A 7,500-nucleotide genomic window follows, 5' to 3' on the forward strand; every position below is an offset into this window, starting at 1 on the left:
ACATGGCCGAATCTGCTCAGTTCTCCTCGCTAATTTCATCATCGAAATAAGGATCGAAAAGATCATTAGTGAAAGGGCTGTAACAGGACGATAAACGCAGTCTTTTTCCATATTGTGTATTTGAAACTAGTTTAACGTCCTGTTGTCCTATTTAGTTTATGTTTCAATGTCGTGATGTGAAACTGGGCGGCAAGTTTCTATGTAATAGATAAAATATGAGCTGGAGACCTTTATGGGCAGTTAAAACGGCGAGGCGCAGGCGAGCCGTTTTATAGCCCATAAAGGTCGGACGCGAATATCTTATCTTACTTGTGAAATGAAACAATAGATTTTGATTGTTATGTTAATCACGTGGGCGTGGAGTTGTCCCATAGGAGTAATACTTGGGCCTATTACTGAGATAATCAACTGCTCACTCGGTACTTCTACTTTTCCAACAGACTGGAAGATTGCTGTGGTCATCCCACTCCTAAAAGAGGGAGACCATGAACAGCCTCCGAATAATCGGCCATTGTCACTACTTAATGTTGCGTCTAAAGTTTGTGAGAAAATCGTTCTAGAACAATTTATCACCGACCTGATGTCACGCAACCACTTGTCATCCCACCAAAGCGGCAACAAGCCATTCCATTCGACTGAGACCTTGAATATTTATACCATGGATCTAATGTTAGAGGCGATGGACAAAAAGGAAATAAGCGCATTAGTCTTACTCGACCTCTCAAAGGCTTTCGACAGTATATGCCATCAGAAGTTACCAGAAGCTCTCCGCTGTAGGTGCCTCACCCGCAGTAGTTCAGTGGTTCCGCAGCTACCTTTCAGACCGGACCCAATCAGTGCGTATCGATTCTGTGCTATCAGATCCATTACCAATCATACACTTTTGTATTTATCTAAACGATCTGCCAGGCGCTCCTCAATTCTGCCAGCTCGAGTCATATGTCGATGACTCTAAAGTTTTACTATCTTTTTCCGTAGCCGATGTCATTGACGCTAAGTCTAAGCTCGAAGATCATTTGCGCAATGTCGCCACCTGGTGTTGCACAAATGTTTTTTTAATAAACCCTGAGAAAACGAAGTTCATGTTGATCGGCACCAAGCAAATGATAAGTAAACATTCAGTCAATTTTACTGTTTCGTTCATTGGAAAGACTCTTATGGCTGTCGAATCAGCAAGAGATCTAGGAGTATACATAGATTCACACCTGACCTATGACACTCATATCTCCCACTTAGTCTCTTCTTGCTTGACTAAACTGGTTCAGATCAACCGTGTGAAATACTGTTTTGATAGGAAGACTTTGGTTTTAATTATTACATCTCTTGTCTTTAGCAAAATGCTCTACTGTTCGACCGTGTGGTCTAATACCTCATCTAAGAACATTCAAAAGCTGCAACTTATTCAGAACTTCGCCTGCAAAATTATCTGCGGCGCTCGGAAATATGACCATGTGACGCCATTACTTGACGAACTCAACTGGCTTCCAATTAGTAAGATGCTCAAATTCAGAGACGCTGTTATGGCTTATAAGTGTGCCAGCAATTTAGCTCCTGAATATCTATGTACTAAGTTTAAAAAACGATCTTCTGTACATAATCGCACAACCCGTAATAATGAGAAGTTCGAAATTCCATTATTCAGGTTAGCCACCGGCCAACGAACCTTCGCCTATAGAGCAGTATCCCTGTGGAACACATTAGACGAAGACCTTAGAAAGGCTACTACTGTAAAGGCCTTTAAGAAAGCCCTGATACTTGTAACGAATGAATGATTGTATGACAGTTAGCATTTGACGATATTAGCTTGTTAGATATAGTTTGCATTTATATCTGTAAAAAGGCACTGAACAACCTTTTTTGGGAGTATTTATTAAAGTTTTAAGTTTAAGTTTAGCATTGAATTTAGCAATCTATTTTGGTAGAGCTTTTGTGGTAGAAACATGGCTGGTTGGTTTCGCTCTCCAAGGAGTAAAGAAGAAGAGACCAGTCTAGTGTCGGAGCAACTCCGAAAGCAACACAATACAAAACTAAATGGGGTAGAAAAGTCTTCGAGGAGTGGCAGCAGCGACGGCAAAATAAATGTGCAATGTGAGAAGTTGTTAGAATGGCCGGTCTCAAATGCGAAGATGTTGAAGATGTGACCGTTTCAGTAGAGCACATGTCGGCAAATAAGCTAAACTTTTGGTTGAGCAAATTCAGTTCGTTTGTGAAGTGGCCAAGCAAAATGGAGAGCGTTATCCGCCCAATTCGCTTTATTTGTTATTTTGTGCTATTAACTGTCATTTGCGTGAGACGGAAGGCGAGGATGCATTAAACTTTCTCGACAAGGCACACAAGATTCAAGTAAATTGTTACCTAATAGTTGTGATTGAAATGTCAAACTTGTGATTGATTAATAAACTTTGTACAAATTTACAGGACTCGTTTTTATGAAAGTTAAGCATACTAATTAGGCGAGTTAGAAGTCTTTATAAAATTTAATTTTACTGCTAATTCAACTAATTAATCCATCCGACTAATTAATCCATCCAGCCTATATAGCACTTTGACTCTTTTGGCGACTCAAGGTTTTCAACGTTCCACGAGCAGCCCATAAACGAGGTTCATATGGTTTCTTTTACATGTCTATACAATGTATAGTGAATTGTCTTCCAGCTTAGAATCTGAGTGTGTGAAATATCTCGTTTTTAGTCCGTGGGGAGTTTAGTTCGTCCTTAGACAATAAAGTTGAAGATCTTCACTACAGGTAATCTTGTTTTACGTATGCCAAAAATGACGTTGGAAATTTCCGCTGTCATTTTGCTTGATCTTCTGTAAAAATGGCGTTGGAAATTTCCGCTGTCATTTTGCCTCATCTTCTGTGAAAAATGACGCTGGAAAATTCCGCAGTCATTTTGCTTGATCTTCTGTTAAAAATGACGCTGGAAATTTCTGTCGTCATTTTGCTTAGTAAAAATGGCGTTGGAAATTTCCGCAGTCATTTTGCCTCATCTTCTGAGAAAAGTGACGTTGGAAAATTTCGCAGTCATTTTGCTTGATCTTCTGTTAAAAATGGCGTTGGAAATTTCTGCTGTCATTTTCTTTGATCTTTTACGAGAAACTGAAGACGTTGGAAATCTCTGTTGTCATCTTGCGTGAGTGTTTAGTCAAAAATTTGATAAATATTGAAAAGTTGATAAATGCTCCGGAAAAGATTATTTTTTTCTTTTGAAATATTGCAAACTGAATAAATCATTCAGTAGAAAAGTGGAGATTCATCAACAATATTTATGGTGTAGTGCCAAAACAGCACAGATTTGGAAAAACTGACCGCAAAACATATCATTTTTACCAGAATTGGACGGTTTTAGAACACGACGAAGTGTTTTAGAACGTGTTTATTATAAATTAATAATTAAACCCTGAATCTGAGGAGAAATCTTAGATTGTAATTAAAACCATCAGCACTAGCTGTTGTTATTATTAACAGTGTGAACTTCGGAGACTTCCTCAACTTCAAAGAAAACAAGACTTGATATTTACATAGCTGAAGAAATTGGATGCCGTAGTATTGCAAACGAAATGTGAATGTGTAATCATTTCCTTTTGGGGGGCTTTAGTTAGTCCACCGCCAAATGCTAAATAAAGATAAGATAACCTTATCAGTTTGGAATAAAAAGTTCATGAATATGAAATTACGTGCATGCAACTTTTCAGTCTCTTAACAAAGCTGATATATCATGTATTGTAATTAAAACTTGGAAAAGAAAAATGGACTTTGAAGAAACTTCGATTTGATGAATCGCTTCAAAGCCTACCGATATTCTCAATAAGATGCAGAATCAAAGTCATCAGTGCTTTGTTGTAAGTGGCTTGAAAGCCACGTCCTTGAAGATTTGAAGAACTAGGAAAAGAGTCTCAAAAGTTTAATTTTTTAGCTTGCCAATTTTCTGAAACAATTGTATTCATAATGGTGCCATATGTTGAATTACCTTCTAATTCCCAAACGCAAGCCAAGTTAATCATTTTCACTCTATCCGTCAATACCATGAATAAGAATAGTCATCCGAATGGTAAAAAATTTACTTTATTTTTTCATTAACAATTGATACGATAAAAAGGCGTTACTGTAAATTAACGCAAACAAAACAAATACTGACTGATGAATTCTGAGTTCTGGCATTGTCAAAGGAAAGCAACGCCGCGAGAGAATATCGCATCGACGGAGCTTGATTCTTGGGCACTTTCAAGTTTACCGCAGGTTAGTCAGTTTTTCCAAGTCCACCAAACGTTTATCTTCTAAGTCTGCCAAGTTCGTAAGTTCGAATCCAATAATACGATTTCATATCGGGAGTTCATCAAGCACATTGCGCCGATTCCGATTAGCAGTTGGTTCACCACCATTTCATCACTATGCTTCGCATTATTCATTTCTCTAATTATGATTTTGGCGGCGCAAAAAACTATGGAAAGAAATGCTTCAGAAATTTTCCACTTGATATTCGAGCTATTTTCAAACAGATTTAACTTAGGATTAACTGCCAACGTAAAATTATGACTTGATTATCTCTACACTAAGAAATTCAGTTGGAACGGTGGAAGCAGAAGTGTTGTACCCTGCGACTGAATCGAATTCATTTCCGTAAGTCACCTAAAAATTAATAACAAATATTTTCAATCGCTTTACTTTACCAAGAACGTATGCTGACAAGCTCAACAAGATTTGTTCACAGGGATTCTTTTCTTGCACCTGAAAAAGTTAATTTAAAATGTTTGTCGCAATCAAGCGATTTCTTAGCATGGAAATCTGAGAAATTTATCGGCTCCAAAAGAAAATTGCCTTGAAAGTTAATAAGCCAATGATCGATGACCATACCCCACCTATTGTTAGAATTAATTTCAGTACTCTTCACAAGGTCAACACACAATATTTCTTTAATATCTATCAAAATTCGTTTATGTTCCTCTGTCAATCTTCCATTACATGGCTTAGTTTTATGACAGGTAGAATTAAATTTTGTCGTCAATTCATGATTGGAAGAATTAATTAGTGCTCAAATCTTGTCGACATTTATTTTGTTGCCATGCCGACCATTATCAACGAGAAAACTTTAACAGCGGTTGCTCATGGTCCTTTTACGGCCGTGTGTTGATTGATCGATTGCGTTACTTATTTGTTTATTTGTTAGTTTTATTTATTTTCTTAGTTTATTACACCCATTGGCTCTCAGATGTGCGATTTATTCCCAAAACTATTTTTTGCTCTCAATTGCACCAATTCCCCAGTCAATGAGAATGGGCCACTAAAAAAAACAATCAATCAGATTTCAAGGCTTGTTTAAGGTAAACAACCAAATTGCAGGAAAATGAAAGACAAAGAAAACCATTGTATGGCAAATTTTGCAACTTTCGTTCCCAACTGGATCAATAAGATATTGGTACTGACTAAAATCCTGTATTTTAGCGATTAAATAATTATTGTGTGATTTCTAAATGGATGTAATAAAGTGGTAACTCAACTATGTGTCGTGCAGTTTTGATCTGAAATCATACTTGTTATTTCAAATCGATTTTGAAATCACTCGTATGATTTCAGACCAAATTGCACTCTCGGGTTTGCATAACTGTCTCGAATTCTCCCAACTCCCCCTCGTGTTTAGATGAGGCTTGCTTAATGAGGTTGCCTATTTACCAAGTTAGGATTTCGAGTTGGATTTCGAGTTGGATTTTCGAGTTGGATTTCGAGTTGGATTTTCGAGTTAGGATTTTTTAGCGGGATTTTTTTGGCGGTTTTTTTTTTTGTTGGTGGGGTTTCCAATAAATTTTCAGTGGTTTTACACAACGTACTTTGTCAGTGGTGTTGCACATCGTCTCGAGGTCTTTTCAAGATGGAGGAGAACGAGGATTGCAGATCGGCAAGGGCAATCTTGTTTAATCTATCCTAGTATTGCATTCGTAATTGTATTTTTGACTGGAAACAATAGCTGACACTTCCATGAATGCTTTTAGTTCTGAATTATTCATTAACTTTCGACTGTCTGTTCATTTGCGTGTCGAATCGGCCGGAGTTTTAACCATTAAAATCGTTCGTGATAGAATGTTTGATTTCAAGAGAATTATAAACCAGACAAAACCTATACGTGATCCCAGAAATGTTACCTGGTTCGAATTTTCTTTTCAGAAGTACGCGATGTATCCCAGGGCCGGGTGGAAGTGCCAAATATGGAAAGGCAGAAGAAATATTTCGAGCCATTTTTTGCGAGTCAGTGTAACGAGGTGTAAATTATCTCTGTCCCAACGTAACTGATTTTCTAATACCATCAGTATTTTGAGCTGGAAGCACAAATATCAGCTAACATCTGTAAACTTTGCCCTCGCGTTTCCGTTTATCCGTGGTTTATTTTAACAAACTCCCGGACAAACTCTGTGCGACTGGCAATAATTATTATTTCCGCTGATGGATAAAAATAAGTCAGCATTTACATTTCTCTTCCTTAGTTCTGGCTTACTCTTACCGGTCTTGGCTTCAGAGTACTCTTCCATCGATTCAGTTTCGACCTTCGCTGGATACAGACTGAACTGGGACTATTTGTGGCCACTGGAACTATATATTAAAGTCAACACGGGGGGTCTAATTTGCAGGTCGCAAGTCGCAGGTCGCAAGTCGCGGGTTGCAGGTCATTGTTTCACCAATACAGATAGTATCCTAAACATTCATAAAAGCTAACTTTAGGCCTAATTAGACATAAACAAACGTTTTTAGGCCTAAGGTTAGCTTTTATGAATGTTTAGGATATTTTCTGTATTGGTGAAACAATGACCTGCACCCCGCGACCTGCGACCTGCGACCTGCGACCTGCGACCTGCGACCTGCGACCTGCGACCTGCGACCTGCGACCTGCAGATTAGACCCGCCGAAGTCAACAAATGTGATCAAAATATGGCTGTTCCCACGCGTACGGTTAACATACCAAAGCAAAGGCGATTCGTTGCAGCTGGATTACTAGTAAGCATCTCGAAAAAACCGACTCGAAATCCTAACTGGAAAATCCAACTCCAAATCCTAACTGGAAAATCCAACTCCAAATCCTAACTCGAAATCCAACTCCAAATCCTAACTCGGGAGGTAGTTTGTCTCTTGCTTAATTGCCGATGAATTAAACACGTCATCCCGCTTAATTCTACATAAACTGTTATTGCAATTTTCTATAAAATTAAGTCTTTCGATTTCATTTTAAAATAAAGACAATACACCAAAACTGAGACGTTTTTCCGAATGTCAAACACTGATTGGAACGTGGGAATGCTTTTCAAAGTTCTTAAACTCAAAAATATGCAAAAGCTCACTTGTTTTACTATGAAATAAGGGCAATATCAACTTTGTCCTGCTAAAAATGGTGAAGTAGATGACAAAGGTCTTAATGAAACTGAAAAAAATGAAAAAAAATAAACACGTGGCATTGATGAGCCAAAAAAAAGACTCGTTACAAAAATGTACTTGTATTTACAATAGCATATAAA

General features: G+C 37.9%; 1 protein-coding gene across 1 annotated transcript in view; it reads left to right on the forward strand.

The window, feature by feature from the left end:
• The first annotated feature begins 4,181 nt into the window (after positions 1 to 4,181).
• Positions 4,182 to 7,500, forward strand: part of LOC138020423 (soluble guanylate cyclase 88E-like) — a 41,522-nt gene continuing 38,203 nt past the window's right edge. The window contains exon 1 of the mRNA XM_068867412.1: positions 4,182 to 4,240. The gene's annotated coding sequence lies outside the window, so the exon portion shown is untranslated. The remainder of the gene's footprint in view (positions 4,241 to 7,500) is intronic.

The sequence above is a fragment of the Montipora capricornis genome, chromosome 10, assembly GCF_036669925.1.
Source record: "Montipora capricornis isolate CH-2021 chromosome 10, ASM3666992v2, whole genome shotgun sequence".
Lineage (NCBI taxonomy): Eukaryota > Metazoa > Cnidaria > Anthozoa > Scleractinia > Acroporidae > Montipora > Montipora capricornis.